Consider the following 21,148-nt stretch of genomic DNA (forward strand, 5'->3'; position numbering starts at 1 on the left):
TCTTTGTACAATGAAGGAAATTGATCTAATAAAATATTTACTAAAACAATTCAATAAGCATAGGAGACCATCTTCTAAGCTTTGCAACCCCCTTCTCTTTCCACAGGGCATGAAACCAGCAGCCACTTGACCCAAGGGCAGCTGGTCTATGTGCTAAGTAGTTGTCTTCAAGGAAGGCTGGTGCAAAACTCTGAGCAAGAGGGAAAAATAATGACCAGGCCAGCAAGATAATATCAGGAAATGAAACTTGAAATGTGGAAAAAGTATTGAGCAAATGACTCAGAAGTCAGAGAGAAGTACATTAGCAAAAGTACAGAGACAAAGAGTGAAAGGAGAGTGGTTGAGTTGCATAAATAGAGATGCACTGCAGTTGAGTAAAGCAATTCCTATGGCCCACTATAGATCTCTAAACCTAGCAAATGCCTGATGATCAGTAGGTACTCCATAGATTCGTGTGGACTTTCTCATTTGGAAAGAGATTATGTGCTCCCTAGAGTTTTCTGACTTTTCAAGCATATGACTCTGAGAAAAGAAGGAAGCATAGAAGGAACAGATACTAGATAAGACATTAGAAGTAATCGGGTCTAAATTAGTGCAAAAATCAAAAGGATAAACATAACAGAAAAATTTGGAGATAGAGTCTTCAATACTTACACAATACAGGTAAAGGCAAAATAAAAGATGACTCCGAGTGACTGCCCTTGAATATTCTGAGATAAGACTAAGTCTTCAGTAACATTATGGAAGTTTGGAGGAGGAGCTGTTTGGAGATGATGTGGATGAGTTTGGTTTATAAATAGGGGTTAGAGACAAGATAAAGAATATTTCTCATGAAGGAAAGAAGTATTAGTTGAATATATTAATAGTATTCTTCATGATATTTCATATTATATACCATACAGAGTATACTAATGAATACTATTAATAAGAAAATATATTTTTATTTAATGATGTATTAAAACTACGAATTTCTTTTCAGATCATTTTCTGTAAGCTGTCACACAGAGAGTCTGGTATTATTATTTGTGGCATAAATTGAAATATTGCTATAAATTACATCTCATGGTTTTATTTTCTCTGGTAAATGTTGCAGTTTCCTGATTGACTCCTATATTATAATGCCTATCAGTTAGCTGTAATTTCTTATTGGGAAGACATTATCAGTCCTAAGCTCCTTCATCTTAGTCAATCACCAAAATCAGTAGTGCTTATTTTCTGAAACGAATCGTGAAAGTCATTTTATATTTTGCTAAAATAAACACATTAATTTTTAATTAATTTGTTACCATATTAGAAATGTTTTCTATACTCATAATTACTAATCATTCTATCAAGGATTTTCCCCTCTCACACATAACCAAGAGCTTCCTAATTTGACTGCCATTTTTATTAGAGTGTTGTTCATAAGTACTATTACTTGTTGTGATCACCAATATATAATATAATATTATTACATACTTTTCATTTCTTAGATTTATTATGATAGATAATAATTCTGTTAGGCTATTGGTCCTTTGGCATTGAACACATTTCTGAAATTAGCCTATTGCCATCACGTTTGCAGATTTTTCTTGGTTAGAAATTGTGACATAATTTTTCCCTTGGGCCCCAGTTTTGTTGCCTATGTAATGAGGTGGCAGGGCTAGGTGATCTTTAGGATCTCTTCACATCTAATATTGGTTAATTCTTGACTCTTGTCTAAGAGATATGGTGTGTTTTGTCTAATGCCAAGGTTGCATAATTACTGTATTCTCCTGTCTCATTGTATCACATTTTTAGTATTAATATATTAAATATCAGGGCAGCTTGAGTAAATGACATAGTACTGTGACTTACAGCACATGTTTGAAAACATTTTTCTTACAGGTATTTTTATTTCTTTTTTTTTCTCATCTCTGATTTTGATACGTATTGAAGGAAATGCAAATAATAAAGAGTAGGTAGAAGAGTAGGAGTAGCAGCATTGCTCTCACCCAATAATGCTGTCCGTTATGAAAATGTCATAGATAGACAATAATTCTATTTTTTCTTGCATTTTCATCTATTATTGATTTAAGAGCAAATCATTTAATTTTGCTGTCAACTCTTGTGCCCTATTGAATGATTAATGTTGTAGAAAGAATGGCCTGCTCTTCATGGACACTTGATATATTTGCTGTATTTTTCTTTATGCACCATTGTTAAATAGCTGATTTATATCAGTCGAAATGTCATCATTCACCATCAGAAAATGATGCTTCAACTATTGTATAAGGTTATTGGGGGTTATATCAAAAATCCAACTGAGAAAAAAAAAACTAACTCTTTATTTTCAGTCAACATGATAGAATGCTTCTAGATTCATTTAAAAGCTATTGCATAGCCAACCTTTGCCATTTGGTTTCCCTTCCATTTTTCAAAATAATATATTTTTCATTGGTGTTTGATCCCACCTTTGGGCAAAAAAAATGGCATGTTGAAATTTCTATTTAGTAATGACTACTTTTCTGGATTATGGGGTGGGACTAGAACAAGGGAAAATGAGAGAGAAGAGCAAGGTGAGAGAGGGTATTAGAGATAAGATGAAACTAAGGTGAGGTAACAATATTTAAGTAGATTTAAAATGATGTAGATGCTACATCAACAGAGTGAGGTAAAGAAAAATCAAATTAAAGGTAATTCCAGATTTCTGGTTTAAGTGCCCGGATGGTGGTGTCATTCATTCAGATTGACAATATCAAAGGAGATATAAATAATGGCAGTTTTGACACAGTGTAAAGAGTTGAGTGTGAATATAATGGGTTTGTTTATACTTACTAAGTATGATGCACCTACAAGGAAATTGAATGAACATAGGCAGCACAGTGTTTGGGTCCTGTGTTAGCCAGCCTCCAAAATGGCCTCAATAATTCCTGCCTCCTGATATTCATACCCTTTTGTTATCTCCTTTGTAATCTCCTCCCATATTGCATCAACATTGGTCTGTGCTACCCATAGGCAGGGACAGAAATGATTATATGCCACTTCAGAGACTAGATGTAAATAGCATCATAGTTTCCCCTCTTGCTCCTTTTTGGATTACTCACCAGAAGACACTACAGCCATGTTTTAAGGACACTTAGGCAGCACTGAGGGCAGGTCCACATGGCAGGGAACTGAGGCCTTCTGTCAACAGCCACTGGAGTCATCATGGAAGCAGATCTTCCAGCTCTGACCAAGTCTTCAGATAACTGAAGCTCCCAACAACAGATTGTTATATTTTAAGAGACATTGAGCCATAACATCCAGTTAAGGAGCTCCCTATTTCTGCTTTCAAAACTGTATGAGATTATAAACTTTCGCTGTATTAAGCTGCTAAGTACGGTGCAATATATCATGCAAGATAACCAATACAGACCTTAATAAAGAGAACTAGCAGGGCACAGTGGCTCACGCCTGTAATCCCAGCACTTTGGGAGGCCCAGGCGGGTAGATCATTTGAGGTCAGGAGTTTGAGACCAGGCAGACCAACATGGTGAGGCCCAAAAATGCAAAAATTATCTGGGTGTGGTGGCATGCACCTGTAATCCCAGCTACTTGGAAGGCCGAGGCAGAATTGTTTGTACCTGAGAGATGAGGTTGCAGTGAGCTGAAATGGTGACACTGTACTCCAGCCTGGGCAATAGAGAGACTCTGTCTCAAAATACATACATACATACATACATACATGCATACATACATATATAAAACATAAGTAAATACATACATACATACATGAAGTGAACTAGACTAGAGATAAAGCTGGGAATCTTTGGCCTCAATTTTACAACTTTGATAACTTTGAATTTGATACTGTATAAAGGGGGGAATCTGAAATATAGCAACATTCAAGGGCTAGAATTTAGGGGGGAAGCTCAGAAGACTAATAGAGGGGGAAGGCTCAGAAGACTAATGGGGGGAAAAAGATTTAGGGGGGAAAAGCTCAGAAGACTAATAGGGCATGAGAAAAATCAAAAAGGGCAATATCATAGAAGCCAAGGGAGCAATCTATTTTGTGAAAATATTTGGGGGAAGGGGTTACAGAACTAACGAATGCTTTAAGAGATCAAGCCAAAAAAAGATAAATATAGAGATAAGAGGTCATCTGTCTTGAAAGCAGTTTCAGAGAAGGGTTGAAAATAGAAATAAACAAAAAAGGTGAACTAAAAAGGACTTTAGATTGTTCTGAGGGCAAATGCCTATTATGATCACGAGTACAACTCAATACTAAAGTTTGGTACAGCAGCGAGTTTTAATTCTGGAAGTGAATTAAAACTTGGATTACGTCTGAGGTATACCCCACACTCACAGGAGCAACATAATTACCTAAAGACAATTGTTCCTATTGAAGTCCTCAGACTTCCAAGGGGAACGATGTATCAAATATGAGTGCAAGTGAATTATCAGCAAATACTCAAGGATACAAATCACTGTGAGTGAGCATCAACAGAAAAACACTTCTTGAAAACTTCAAAGATTGACATTTTCCAAAAAGAATACCAAATGGTTACATATAAATAAGTAAAAATTAAAATACGGGATTACAAAATGATCAAACACAAAAAGAATTCCAAACACAAATAGCCACAGTTGAAAAGAAAAAAATCAGAACTCTAAAAACTTAATGGAGGCTCAGGCCTGTAATCCCAGCACTTTCGGAGGCCCAGGCGGGAAGATCACATGAGGCCAGGAGTTTGAAACCAGCCTGGGCAACATGGTGAAATACCATCACTAAAAGAATACAAAAAATTAACTGGGAACTATGCCTGGTAGTCTCTGCTACTCAGGAGGCTGAGGTGGGAGGATCACCTGGTTTCAGGAGGTCAAGGCTGCAGTGAGCCATGATCGTGATTGCAACACTGCACTCCAGCCTGAGTGATAGAGTAAGACCCTGTCTCAAAGAAAGACTAAAAGAAAAAAGAAAGAAAAAAAGATAAAAGAGGAGTGGAATGAGACCGTGAAACAGAATGAAGAGCATCCTAACCTATACATGAAGGAAAATAATACATGATACAGGTGATTTTGCAGACCTCTTAGGACACTTTCATAAATGATACTGAGACAAATTATAGTCACATGAGGAAAAATACAATATTGCTACTTCAAAACTATACCACATGTATTCAACAAAATCTTATTGTGCAATTACCATGTGCTAGGCACTGCATTTATTAGTAGGCATTCAGCAAAGAGAGGTACAGCCTTCTGAAAGTAATATTGTACTACTTTCAGCTCTCTGAACTCGGTGTTCTCATACCCTCTCACCCTTCTGTGCATTTGTCTATGCCACTTTGTTTTCCAGAGATGTACTACTACATCTAGCTTTGTCCTTGCGCAGAAATCTTTTCTCAACTTTTTTAGACTCAGTTGAAGTATTGTCTCTCCTGTGAATTAAGCAGAGACAACTTCCTCTCCCTTTTGTTTTTTTATTTTCCAACTTTTATTTTAAGTTCACAGGTGCATGTGCGGAATGTGCAGTTTCTTGCATAAGTAAAGGTGTGTCATGGTGGTTTGGGCATGTATCTTCCCATCACCCGGGTATTAAGCCCAGCATCCATTAGCTATTCTTCCTGATGCTGTCTCTCCTTCACCCGCCCCACCCTCCAACAGGCCCCAGTGTGTGTTGCTTCCTCCCATGTGTCCTTGTGTTCTCATTATTCAGCTCCCACTTGTAAGTGAGAACATGCAGTATTTGGTTTTCTGTTTCTGCGTTAGTTTGCTGAGGATAATGGCCTCCAGTTCCATCCATGTCCCTGCAAATGACATGATCTCATTCCTTTTTATGGCTGCGTAATATTTTATGGTATATATGTACCATATTTTCTTTATTCAGTCTATCATTTATGGACATTTATGTTGAGTCCATGTCTTTGCTGCCGTGAATAGGGCTGCAATGACATACACGAGCATGTATTTTTATAAGAAAACACAGAGAATCCCAGTAAGGTACTCCACAAGAAGATCATCCCTAAAACATTCTTCTTATTGTCACACAGCACTTACTCCTCTCCCTTTCTATACAGCTCTCTTAAAAATGTTGATTAACATCTTTTCCTTACTTTGCTATGTCTCCACTAAAATATAGTTTCATTGAGTCTAGAGAATTTTATACTTCCCTAAGATTTACAATGATTTTAAATTCTTAAATGGAATAAAATTTTAAAAAACTCAAAACCAAACATAGACTTAATGTATTGATTCTTTTTAAATTATTCTAAATTATAGGTAGTTTGGGTTTGTTAAGTAAAATCGTATTAGAGAAAATTATTTAATATATGAACAGGAAAGTCCAAAATGCCAGAATAGTGATAGGAAACAAATGATGATAATGAAAGGCTTTGACTTTGGTTTTGGTCATGTAATTTGCTTTGGCCAGTAGGATATTAGCAGAAAAACCTCAAACAAGGAGCTGAGATATACTAGGATGACAGGTGTTTCTTCTTCCATAACTATTAGCATAAAATGGCCTGGTGAGCTCACGTGTATGTGGTTTGTTTTTTTTTTTTTTTTTTTTTTTTTTAGAAGGAGTCTCGCTCTGTCACCCAGGCTGGAGTGCAGTGGCCAGATCTCAGCTCACTGCAAACTCCGCCTCCCGGGTTTACGCCATTCTCCTGCCTCAGCCTCCCGAGTAGCTGGGACTACAGGCGCCCGCCACCTCGCCCGGCTAACGTGTATGTTTTTTTTTTTTTTTCCTTTGCTTGTTTTTGTTCTTTGAAAATGCAGGTTTATACATAATAACTCCTTGCAGGTAATAGGATTCTGATTAAAAGGCTCTATTGAACTGCGACTTATCTCTCTGCATGGAATTTGCAAATGCTAATGAACTTACATATTTTTCTTATGTGCCTCACAGACATCCAGTTCACTTTGCTCCCACCTGATTTTCAAACACAAAACAAAACAAAAACCAAACTTCTAGCCCTTGACTGGCCTGAAGTGGGGCTTATTTACTTAGCCAAAAATGTTCACCTCTGACAGTCACACATAAGTCCCAAACCAAAGCCATGCCAGTCAAGATTCTAACTCAGGAGTAGCCTATGCCTCAGCCTGGCAGCAGATTTGCTTTGATTATTAAGCACAGTTCTGTAGCCTGGCAGAGCACTCACTGAAGCCACCAGAATCGGTCTGCAAAAAATTGAAGAAGTTTTGTCTGAATCACAGGTGCAACAAAAAGTGAAAGACAGCCCTGGGTGAAAAAAAAATGAGGTCACAGCAAGAAAGGAGTTTCCTCAAGTTACTAAGAAAACTCAAATACGATGAAAAAGTAAATCAAAGAGCCATAACAGAATTTCTGAAGCCATCAGTGCTTTAGTGACATGGCAGTTCAGTTTATTAGAACACAGTGATAATGAGGCCATGCTTTAGAGTCCTGATTGTCCTTCTTACTTTGGCGGTGCTCCAACACCGTGGACTTCACCCCTACCCCAAATCAGTAGCCATGAAATATTTGATGTCAGTTACAATGGAACCAGATGAAAGAGGGTTGATGGAACAGTGAAAATTCATCACTGACCACTGAAAAATGAGGTCAAGGTACAGGCTCTATTGACGGAGCCTGTGAGAGGTTGAATAAACTCATTTCAGGATAAGAACACAATGTTACAGAGCTGAGGACTCATCAATTGTCAGTTTTTTTTTCTCACCGTTCTTTGTTAATGTTGTTTCTTTCACAATGTATTTGCTAATAGGGAATACTTAATTATAGGCTTCTCTGTGACCTTAATAACTAGGTTTTCTAAGGAAGGGGAGTCATTCATACTCCAAATACAAGAATTCAAAAATGGCTGCTTAGTAGGAAATACTTCATTTTTTATTCTTAATTTTTTTCTAATTTTATTTTTAACTGACAAATAATGATTGTATGCATTTATGAGGTAAAATGTGATGTTTTGGTACATGTTTACAATGTGGAATGATTAAATCAGGGTAATTAACAAATCTATCACCTCATATGCTTACCATTTTTTAATGGTGAAACATTTAAAATCTATTGTTTTAGCAATTTTGAAATATAAAATGACTCATTATTTATTATAGTCACCATTCTGTGCAATAATTCACCAAAGCTTATTCCCCCTGTCTAAATGAAACTTTGTTCCCTTTGACTAACATCTCCCATACCAAGGAAGTATACACACATGTTCAAGTGGTCAACACACAATTTTAAACATTCAATAAGCTAAATGCCTACAATTAAATATGCCATCAAGAGGGAAATGTAATGGATGCAAATTATCATTATCAAGTTTCCTAATTATGTGCAGTTATGAAATAAAAAATTAACTTATGGTTATAAATTAGAAAATGAAGATGAATTCTAGAATGATACAGAAACACAAAAATGACTATCAATGAATGAAGAAAAATTATCTTGAACAACAAATATTTCAGATCATTGAAACTGTTTCAAGAAAACTCTCATGGACATGTTGAAGTCTAAAAAACTTGTATCAGTCCAGTCTCTATTTTATGAGTTCAACTTCTTTAGATTACACTTATACATGAGATCATACAATATTTGCCTTTCTGTGCCTGACTTATTTCACTTAATATCCTCCAGTTTCATCCATGTTATCACAAATGACAGGATTTCCCACCCCACTTTAAGGCTGAAGAGTATTCCAATGTGGACATATATCACATTTTCTTTATCCATTCATCTGATGATGGACACCTACGTTGATCCCGTAACTTAGCTCGTGTGAACAATCCTGCAATAAACATGGGAGTGCAGATGTCTTTTTGACATACTGGTTTCCTTTCTTTTGGGTAAGTATCCAGAAGTAGGATTGTTGAATCATACAATAATTCTGTTTTTAGTTTTTTGAGGAAACTCCATACTGTTTTCCATATGGTTGTCTTAATTTACATTCCCACCATCAGTACATGAGAGTTCCCTTTTCTCCATAACTTCATCAACACTTGTTATCTTTTATCCTTTTGACAACTGTCATTCTAAAAGGTGTGAGGTGATGGATATCTCATTGTGTCTTTAATTTGTATTTCCCTGATAATTAATGATTACGAGCATTTTGTAATATATATGCCTTGGGAACTTATATGTCTTCTTTTGAGAATTGTCTACTTAAGTCCCTTGCCCTTTTTTGATTGGGTTAATTGAATTCTTGCTATTTAGTTGTAGGAAATACTTCATTATTGGGGATGATATAGTGAGAAACTTTTATAATAATGAGATATATTTATTTCATATATCAATTAAATATTTAAACACCAGTTCTAAGTTCCTTTTTACTTGGCTATTGTATGCATACTTTTATACATAAGCTATTACTTGGATAAAAACTTAACCCTTTATTATAACATATGGAGTACCACAAAGTGTGAAATAAAACATGATGTAGTCAAGGTAATATAACTTGGTAACTTTTAAATATGTTGGTTGCTCCTTAAAAACCAACAAGTCTATGACTGAGACTTTCATGGACAAAATAAAGTCATTCTAGGGATTTATAATTCTATATAGAACCAAAAAATTTTAAAAAGGATATTGAACAAAATAATACTACAATGCAAAGTGTGGGAGAGAGAATTTATGAGTTCAAATAATCATGAGAATAAAAAACTCAATTTTTTTTTCTCAAATAGTCTTCCTCCAAAGTGGCACTGACCTGACAATCACCCAAATCTAGAAGAAATCCCCATACCAAGGAAGTATACACACATGTTCAAGTGGTCAACACACAATTTTAAACATTCAATAAGCTAAATGCCTACAATTAAATATGCCATCAAGAGGGAAATGTAATGGATGCAAATTATCATTATCAAGTTTCCTAATTATGTGCAGTTATGAAATAAAAAATTAACTTATGGTTATAAATTAGAAAATGAAGATGAATTCTAGAATGATACAGAAACACAAAAATGACTATCAATGAATGAAGAAAAATTATCTTGAACAACAAATATTTCAGATCATTGAAAATGTTTCAAGAAAACTCTCATGGACATGTTGAAGTCTAAAAAACTTGTATCAGGAAAATAAACAAAAGGGAAATATTAGAAACATTTAAGTTTCTAATATTTTCTATTTAGAATTTGCCTCATGTTTAGTTAGCCATCATAATTTGCTTAATTTAGCTGACAGCAAACTGATGAAAAAAGAACACATAAGTGAAGAAACATTTTCATCACTCCAAAAATGACAATTCACAGGCACCCATCGTAGACATTTAATAAGTGCTGGTTAGAATATATATAATATATGAGCTTAAAAAAGTATTTTTAAAAGTTACTTTTAAAAATAAGGAATTGCAGAAAAGACATTAAAAGTTCTACTCAAGGTTTCGAAATAAGAAATGATCAAGTAGACTGAATAATATAATTGTTTAGGTAATCAGTCTCCATAAACTGATAACTTACATGAAAATGAGTTAATAAAAATACCTAAACATAATTAAGAACACATTCAAAATGATTAGAGAGAGATGACACAATATAAGAAAAGTGGCTTTTCATCCAATAAACAATAGCGGTAGAGTCTTAATGTTAAAACACATACAGTACAAATTTATACTGCCAAATAAAAAGAATTGGAAATTCTAGAAAAGTGTTTTTGAAGTTAGAGATGTAACAATAGAAATATAGAATAATATCTGAAAGGGAAATATGTAGGATAGAATTACAATATCAATTTCTATGCATATCTTTAATGGAAAAATTTTACTCACATTTCAACAACATATTTTCATAAGACTGTAAGAACAGTTCATTAGAAATTCTGTGAAAGATTTGACAAAGTGAAACTCTATTTTAAAATGGCTTAGCATCTAGTTAGTAGAAAATAACAATACAAATAAGAAAAATAAAAAGGAATAATTTTCAGTATTGTTCTATTATCTTACTGACTCATGAGACCAAACAATGACTTGGAAAGATTTTTACCATCTTCTTTACCTTATTTTTTTCATTTCTATAGAAAGAGTTACAGTATGTGGTGTTAGTCCATTTGCATTGCTATAAAGGATTATTGAGACTAGGTAATTTAAGAAAACAGGTTTAATTACCTCATGGTATTGCGTGTTGTACAAGAAGCATGGTGTTGGCATCTGCTCCTGGTCAAGCCTCAGCAGGCTTCCAGTCATGGTGGAAGGCAAACGGGGGACTGGCATGGATAAGAGAAAGAGGAAGAGGAAGAGAGGGAAGAGGTGCCAGACTCTTCTAAATAGCCAGATCTCACATGAACTAATAGTGTGAGAACTCACTCGTTGTTTTGAGGACAGCACTAAGTCATTCATGAGGGAATCTGTCCTCATGACTCAAACACCTCCCACCAGGCCCCCATCTCCAACAATGGGGATTACTTTTCACCATGAGATTTGAAGGCAACAAACACCCCAACAACATCCTATGTCGAACTTCTTCACAGGAGTTTTATGTAGACAAAGTTGAAAGCATCATTTGTTCTAGTTGTGCTCAGAGTTTCTAACAGCACAGTCAGCTCCACACTGTCTCTATGCCCCCTGCCAAGCCTGCTGTCAATGCCCAGAAATCCTGACTTGGCTTTTCACCCAGAAGTATCACCCTACAGCTGCACTCACAAGAGAGGACTCAGCATCTGAGAGAGTGTTATGAACCTAGCCACACGTCACTCCATGTAAAGGGCTGAACCAACCCATTACAAAGCAGAAAGTTATTCTGGAAGCACTGATGCTGCAGTCATGGCCAGGCCCTCTGTTGACTGAGATCCCCTCACTAAGTGTGAAGAGAAGGGTTGAAAACAGACAGATGCTGCTGCAATCAGGTGTGCAAGAGGTGATGCCCATTCAGTACTTTTAGGATAAATCCTAATCAACCTAGGGTTGTCATAGCAGCATTTTTAGAGTAACCTATAAGGGTATCATAATATCATTTTCAGAATAACATATCTACATAAATGTAACAAAACTAAATTGAGTTTATTCTATATGATTTATCTGTAAATGGAGTGAAAGCAACCACTTTGCTTTATTCTACACATTATAATTCTCCTGTTCGCTTTGTCCTTTTGGAGAATATTAAAACACAATTCACTTTCCTTCAATTTGTGTGGAGATGAGACTGGGATAGAAGTGCCACGTAGCTGACAGGTCATACTTTAAATTAAGTTTCCCAAATAAGAATTTAATCTAGTTTCAATAAAAGAGTTATTAACCACTTTTAATTAGGAAAAGCAGGACTGAATCTGGGGTACATTCTTCAGCCTCCCAATGCAAGAAGTGATCATTAGTCACTGATGATATCAGGGCTTGTCTTCAAAGGGCTGCAATACAGATGTCCACCAAAGGAATCTCAGGAGAAAGGAAAGTGTTGAAATGAACAGCTCTGGGGATATTTCACAGATCTCAGTTTGACTTAATTTGCAAAGGCACTATCTTGGTATCAATACATGGAGAGTCTCTTTCTGAATTGACTAATGCTTTTGGCATTCACAAAATAAAACCAACTAGGAGAACTCACTGCTAATAAAACTTATTTACTATATATGTCCATGTACATTAGCAGGCTAGACACTTTGCAACCTTTTAATTTTATTTTTTGTTGTACCTGCTTAAAAACCAGTAATAAGGAGTTTGCTCTTATTTGTCAGATTATAAATCAATGGCAAAATTAATCATAAATGAGTCATTTAATCACAAGCAGTCATTTTTTTCCTCACCACCTACCTTCCTCTACAGCCCAGTAAGTGTGACCAATAAAATACAAAGTGAGAGGAACATGTATTCGTGCCAAAAATTTAAAAGGGTGTCTACACTAAGCATAGTGTAAGGCTTTGCATTAAAATATTATTTTCTATTGGGGGTGGAAGTGGATAAGTAGGAAAACTCCTGCCACAACTACAGTACTAGAGTGAAGTAGGGCTGAGACTGGGGTTGAGCCTTCCATGCTGGAAGGAAGTCAGGGGTGGAGGCCGAGTTGTATAAGAGGAGTAAGTAAGCATAAGACAGCCAACTTGTTTCACCAAAGAGCTTGGAAATCAAGCAGAAGGAGCCTTGAGAAAGCCTCCCAGCGACTTCTTAAATTGAAAAGGAGAGAGCAGTCCATTAAAGGGTGCCAGTATGATGTCAGGACTTCCTGTTATGGAGGTGGCCTGCAACGAAAAGAGAGGCCACACAGCCAGGCTTTTTCTAACACTGACGGGATACCAGTTCACTAGGGTGTCCTTCAAGTTAGATGGGTAGGACAAAGTCTGCCCTGTGAGAATTTACTTTGACTGGGGCTATAAGTACATGAAAGACTTCGGAGTCCTGGAGCTCTTCCAGAATGGGTGGTTGCAGCACAGAGAAATGGGATCATAGAATTTTTTCTAGAGCAAGCCACCAGCTACAATAATGAGTGAACACAGCTGGGTTGTTTCCCAAACAAGTGAGCAGAGAAAGTCATCACACCACAGAAAAGTTATACAGTAAAAGGGGCCAATCTGGAGAATTAGAAAAATCAAAAAAGATGTCACTCTCTGAAACAGAAGTACTGAAGAATGTTCCAGAAATTACCTACTTTAGATGTTCAAACATTCTGCCTAGTCACAGTGAAAGACTGATTTAAAGTCAGGAAAGAATGTTTAAAGATGAAAATCGTGATTGTGAATTTAACTATATTACAGATGGTGAAACACATGGGAAACTGCAGAATGAAAATAGTGAACTGAGTAACACACTCAAGAAACCCACCCAGAACTTAGAGGAGATACATGAACATATGAAAAAAGAGATAGCCAGCCACAACAGACCTAGGATTCCCAATATGCTGATAACTGGAATCCTAGAAAAAGAAAAAGAAATGCTAAAAACAAAATATATACATAGAAAATTAAATAAAATACAGGGGCAAAAGACACAAAAAGTTTCAGAGCTGAAGAAATAACCAAATTTTAGAACAAATTGAAAGTGTTTACTAAATAGTGAAGAAATTAATTGGGAGATCAGTAAGTATCCAGATTAAAATGTAGAATTTCAATGATTACAGAAAAACAAAAGTCTAAAAAACAAAAAGTTTTAAGTGTATCAAAAATTTTCAAAGGACATAGATATTCAAAATTTTTCTACATGCATAAAAACATTGCAGAAAAATCCACAATAACTTTATGGGAAAAGAGCAATCACATTTTTCTCAATAATTCTCCAGCAATAATTTTTTATTTTTAGATTTGACTCCTGAAAATGCAGGTAACAAAAACAAAAATCGACAAATGAAATTACATCAAAATAAAAGCTTCTGAACAAGAAAGAAAAAAATTAACTGTGAAGTTACAATCTATGATCTGGGAGAAAATATTTCCAAGCTTTACATGTGATAAAGGATTAATATCCAAAATATATAAGGAACTCAACTTGAATGCTCAAGTTAACAGAAAGAAAACCAATAATACAATTAAAAAATAGGCAAGGAACCTCAACAGACACTTCTCAAAAGAAGATATAAAAATAGTTGACAGGTTCATGAAAATATGCTCAACATCAGTGATCATTAGGGAAATGCAAATTAAAAACAATAATGAGATATCCACTCACCCCTGTCAGAATGGCCTTTATTGAAAAGACTAAAGATAACAAATGTTGGGGAGGATGTGTAGAATGGGGAACTCTTACCCACTGTTGGTGGGAATATAAACTAATACAGCTATTATGGAAAACTGTATGCATGTTCCTCAAAAAACTAAAAATAGAATTACAATATGATCCATCAATTATAGTTCTCAGTATTTACCCAAAAGATTTGAAGTAAGTATGTTAAAGACAGGGTTGCACTCCCATGTTTATTGTAGCAATATACACAATAACCAAGTTATGGAATCAACCTGTTTTCATCATCAGATGAGTAGATAAAGCAAATGAGGTGTATATATACAATGGAGTACCATTCAGCCTTAAAAGGTGGAGACATCCTGTCATTTTTAACAACATGGATGAATGTAGAGGACATTATACTAAGTGAAATAGCTAGGCACATAAAGACAAAACAGCATGTTCTCACTTATAACTGGAATCAAAGTCAATTGAACTCAAGCAGAGAGTAGAATGGTGGTTACAGAGGCTGAGAACTGAAGGAAGTAGGGAGATGATGGTCAGAGGGTACAAAGTCTCAATTAGAAAGGAGAAATACCGAAAATAACAATGTATTGTACATTTCAAAACTGCTGAGAGTAAATTTTAAATGTTCTCACCACAGAAAAATAACTATTTGAGGTGATAGATAGGTAAATTAGTTTAATTTACTTGTTCCACTTGTATTCATAAATCATAACATCACTTTGTACCCCATAAACGTACACAACTTTAATTTGTCAATTTATAATTAAAATATTTTAAATACATAAAATATATAAACAAATATGATGTACTTGACTGAAAAATTAATTGACAACTATAAGAATGGAAAATGTAGCTATTATTTCATTATAATTGTCAACAAAAGATCCTTGAAACAATATACTTGTATTTTTGAAAGTATTGCTCTTTGGTTATAAATTAATGAAAATTAAAAATAAAACCTTGACTTAGAATACGGAAAGTGCAACAGTAATAAAATATCATCATAATAGTTTGTGTCTAAATGTAAATTAGAGCAGTAAAAAATTATAAAGAGCAGGGGGGAGTTTTTTAAAAATTGTAAAATCTGTTGATGTCTTAGGAGCATAAATAAATGCATTAGTTTATAATTAGAAAATATAGATAAGCTTTTCAAAACATTTGAAGGCCAGCACTAGTGGAAAAAAATGGATACTTACCTTCAAAATCAATAGATTAAAAGGAGGAAAATAATGAGAAATGACAAAAAACATGATGCAAACTTAGAGGACAAGCACATCTATTTTCCAATAACCTTAAATTAATTTTTAAAGTCACAATAAAACACACACTCTCATAATGGGGTAAAAACTCAAAATCCCATCCTGGCTAACACGGTGAAACCCCGTCTCTACTAAAAAGTACAAAAAACTAGCCGGGCGAGGTGGCGGGCGCCTGTAGTCCCAGCTACTGGGGAGGCTGAGGCAGAGAATGGCGTGAACCCGGGAGGCGAGCTTGCAGTGAGCTGAGATCCGGCCACTGCACTCCAGCCTGGGTGACAGAGCGAGACTCCGTCTCAAAAAAAAAAAAAAAAAAAAAAAAAAAAAAAAAACTCAAAATCCAACAATATACTCTTGATCAAATGCAAACCTAGAGTAAAGTGACAGGGGATACTTTGAAAAACAAATTGTGTGCTTGAATGCTTATGACCATGTAATTAATGACAGCAAAATCCTCAATATATTTTTTAATAAATCTAAAGAAACTTGTCAAATAACTTTAGGCATTTATAACCTAAAGGATATTATTTTTAGTATACTATTGAGATGTAAGAATGTTAACAAAAAGTAAGTTAGAAAAGCAGATTACAAAATGTGATGGTCAGATTGCTCTTAGCCTTACATATGTGTATATATCTCCACAGTTTTATCGCAGGGATAGGGTAAGAATAGGGATCATTTTAATATTTCTATTCGAAACTTGCTAAAATATATTTAGAAAATAGCTTATTTTAAGAATAAAAAGCAAGCAGAGGTCTTCCCAGCATGGGCCAGGTTTTACCTCCTAACCCATCATGTTAAGATAATGGCAGCTTCAGATCCTCTAGTGAATGGACAGGAGGGATGGCTCTCCTGAGGGTAAACCTGAGGAGAAGACAGAGAAAAGGTTGTATTTAGAAGGAAATAATGCAGGGTAAAGAGAAAAATAGATCCATTACGGTCCATATCCTTGGCTATTCAGTGCCTGGGTATGAATGTGCATGTGCGCGTGCGCGCGCGCGCACACACACACACACACACACACACACACACACACACACACAGTCCTTCCAAGGCATTTCCAGAAATGTCTCGTCCAATTTAATGCAACTATCTCATGGAAAGATTACATGCTTACTTATTTCCTCAGCATCTTGAAATATTTCAAAGTCATGTCTAACTCATATATATCTTGTATACCCAACCACATCATTGGTGACATTCATTCCTTTTCATCAGTTCCAGGAGAAGCTTCTTAGGATCTTGCAATTTATAGATGATATGATACATTTAAGTACTCTCAATTTGCCCAAATCTCTAAAGATGCTAGTCTCAGTGGGCTGAGTCCCCAGACACGGCAGATAATCACTTAACAAAGAGCTTAACTGACTCTTACCAAAGATTGCTATCAGAAAGAAGGAGTACTAACTGCCTTCACTTGCTCTTCTGGTTATCTGTTGCTGCACAACAAATCACCCAAAACAGTGGTTAAAGCAATTACAATCATGTATTTTGCTCACGATTCTGGGGGTTGACTGGGCTCAGTGAGGGAGGCCTTACTCATGGTATCAGACAGAAGCTAAGGGGTTCTTGCAAAGACTTCATCCCATGAAGGCGGTGACTGAAATGCGAAGACTCCAACAGCTGGCGCTTCTCAGGCAACCCCCTCCACGCAGTCTGTCCACATGGCAGCCTCGGGGATCTGAATTACTTCTGTGGTGACTGAAGGCTCCCAGAGTGAGAGTCCCAAGGAAAACTGTCAGAAGCCCCATGGCTTATTTCTTTCCTAACCTCAGAAATCATACAGTGTCATTTCTACCACATTCTGTTAATCCAGGCAGTCACCAAGACCTGCCCAACTTCAAGAAGAAGGAGCAGAGACTCTACCTCTTGATGGAAGGGGTGTTAAAAAATTTGCAGATGTTTGTTAAAATCCCCATAACCTTAATTCAGCCAGTTCCACATTTCAGTTTCTGTTACTTTAAATACCCCACTTCTGGCTGTTACGGGATCCTTTTGCCTGTATGGTGCATAACCACAATTCAAATTAGCATATAGCCAGACTACAGAAGGTCCGGGTGACTGGAGCCAGGGGCTTCAATATCTGCAGTCTAGGTTCCTTTGGAAGAGTCTCATTGACCTGCTTAGGACACACACCCATCCCTCGACCAATGAGAGTAGTTATGGGGTGTGTACCGTGCTTGGCATAACTTGGAATGGGTGATCACCTCTTGATTTGTCACTGTCTTCAAGGTCATGTAAAAAGGCAGCAACTCCCATTTGGATTGTTATGGTGAAGTTGGGGGAGAAACGATAATTCCCCAAGAGAAGAAGGATGCTTTCCCAGAAGAGGCAGAGGTGATGGGCTGGCTGAGCCACACGATTCCACTCAGTGTTTGCATCTAGGGATGCCCATAGTCAAATGGAAACAAAAGCTGAAGGAAACTGTAGACACAAATTGTAAACATTGCCTGAAAGACTTAGCAAATTTTATCATTACTTTCAGACTGTATGTATCTCTTGGGAAGAGGGCGGAATCCCGAACTAGACCCAAGGGTTCTCATGAGTTCACAAGTACAGAGACAATGGGCATGGCAAATGCAGCAGCCCGGAATCTTCTAGGAAACCTCTGGAGTCAATGGGGGTCGTTTTTAGCAGAAGTCATGATCATCTAGCAAGAGTGCTGTCCCTCATCTGGGGAATTTGAATTGGTGTCTGTCATATCCATTTACAATATTTCTTAGTAAATACTGCAGTGGAGACATTTCTACCTCCTTCCCACACTAGAAAGTTGGAAGGATTAATTAGCAGCTTTCTGCAAAGTTCTATATGTTCTCTTTCTCAGCAGACAGAGTAATAACTAATTCCCAGACCTCATCCTGAAAAGAAGTTTACAGTAACTATCAAAACCCTGCCTCAGAGAAGTGCTAAAAAGTCATACATACACTGTATTTGCTCATCTGAAGGCACTTGGAAAACTTATTGCAACATTATATATCAAAATTTTAATTATAGTCACACTCAATAATCCCAGGGTAGCAGTATAATTTAAAGAAAAAAAGTCTTTGTGAGCAAAAATATAATTAAAACTTATTTTGAATAGTAAAAACAATGAAAGCAAACTTTGTTGTCCAACAATCAGAAGACAGAATAAGTTAATGTATATTTAAGGAATATTACATAGGCATTAAATTGTGTTTTTGAAGGGTTTACAATAACCAAGAGAAATAGCCTAGATTTATATGAAAATTAAATATAAAATTGGCCATTAAAACTATTTCAACTTAAAATTCTTTTTTTTTTTCCCCAACAGTTTCGCTCTTGTCGACCAGGCTGGGGTGCAGTGGTGTGATCTCAGCTCACTGCAACCTCTGCCTCCCAGGTTCAACTGATTCTCCTGCCTCAGCCTCCTAAGAAGCTGGGATTACAGGTGCTCACCACCACATCCAGTCCAACTTAAAATTCTTATACTGGAAATAACTGGTGGAAGGGAATTATCTAAAGATGAATAGTAGCTCTGTTTAGGTGCTAAGACTAGAACTGATGTATCTTCTTTCTGCTTTTCCTTATAATCCAGGATTTCTTAATTAGTTACTGCTAGTTTTATCTGGATAAAAAAAAAGAAAAAAGAAAACCATATATATCTTGCCTCACCCTGATTGCTATTCTTCTCTGAAATTACCTTTGTTTACTTTTCTCTGACTGTTTACTCTTTATTCCCTCTCGTTTTCTTCTTATTCTGAATTCTTTTGGGATTTGGAATTTAAATCCATTTCTTGAGGTGTGCACTGGAACAAACCCATACTTTGTGTTGGGCAGCAGGGATGTCACCACACTCCCTGGCTGGTAACTGCAATTTAGTTGCTGGCAGCTCCCACCCCTTTTATTGCTGGGGAAGAAGGTGAATCCTGGCTCCTGGTCCATGGGTCCCTGAATTCTCCTTGGTGTCAGTTCCCCAGAATGGTACAAAATCGCATCTTCCATTGGGACATCTGCTTTTCACTCCCTTTCTCTTCATACACAAAGAGTAGAAATAAGGCTGACTTTACCTAGAAGGCAAAGGTATTCTTGAGGAAATCATTTTATTCTGTCTTCTGTCCTTATTGTCAAGCTTATCTGAGGGTTCCTTCAGTTTTAACTGTGGTTAGTCACAGATCCATCTTAGGCATGGGCAAGGACTTCATGTCTAAAACACCAAAAGCAATGGCAGCAAAAGCCAAAATTGACAAATGGGATCTAATTAAACTAAAGAGCTTCTGCACAGCAAAAGAAACTACCATCAGAGTGAACAGGCAACCTACAGAATGGGAGAAAATTTTTGCAATCTACTCATCTGACAAAGGGCTAATATCCAGAATCTACAAAGAACTCAAACAAATATACAAGAAAAAAACAAACAACCCCATCAAAAAGTGGGGAAAGGATATGAACAGACATTTCTCAAAAGAAGACATTCATACAGCCAACAGACACATGAAAAAATGCTCATCATCACTCGCCATCAGAGAAATGCAAATCAAAACCACAATGAGATACCATCTCACACCAGTTAGAACGGCAATCATTAAAAAATCAGGAAACAACAGGTGCTGGAGAGGATGTGGAGAAATAGAACACTTTTACACTGTTGGTGGGATTGTAAACTAGTTCAACCATTATGGAAAACAGTATGGCAATTCCTCAAGGATCTAGAACTAGATGTACCATATGACCCATCATCCCACTACTGGGTATATACCCAAAGGATTATAAATTATTCTACTACAAAGACACATGCACACGTATGTTTATTGCAGCACTATTCACAATAGCAAAGACTTGGAGTCAACCCAAATGTCCATCTGTGACAGACTGGATTAAGAAAATGTGGCACATATACACCATGGAATACTATGCAGCCATAAAAAAGGATGAGTTTGCGTCCTTTGTAGGGACATGGATGCAGCTGGAAACCATCATTCTTAGCAAACTATCACAAGAAGAGAAAACCAAACACCGCATGTTCTCACTCATAGGTGGGAACTGAACAATGAGATCACTTGGACTCGGGAAGGGGAACATCACACACTGGGGCCTATCATGGGGAGGGGGGAGGGGGGAGGGATTGCATTGGGGAGTTATACATGATATAAATGATGAATTGATGGGTGCTGACGAGTTGATGGGTGCAGCACACCAACATGGCACAAATATACATATGTAAGAAACCTGCACGTTATGCACATGTACCCTAGAATTTAAAGTATAATAAAAATAAATAAAAAAGAGACAATATTTTTGCCAAAAAAAAATAAAATAAAGTCCCAAAGTATAATGGAATCCTGGTAGAAAGGAACTTTCTACCATGTTTACTTCAATTCTCTCACCTGTATGTGAAAGCTCTGT

The sequence above is a fragment of the Rhinopithecus roxellana genome, chromosome 19 (assembly GCF_007565055.1).
Source record: "Rhinopithecus roxellana isolate Shanxi Qingling chromosome 19, ASM756505v1, whole genome shotgun sequence".
Taxonomy (NCBI): Eukaryota; Metazoa; Chordata; class Mammalia; order Primates; family Cercopithecidae; genus Rhinopithecus; species Rhinopithecus roxellana.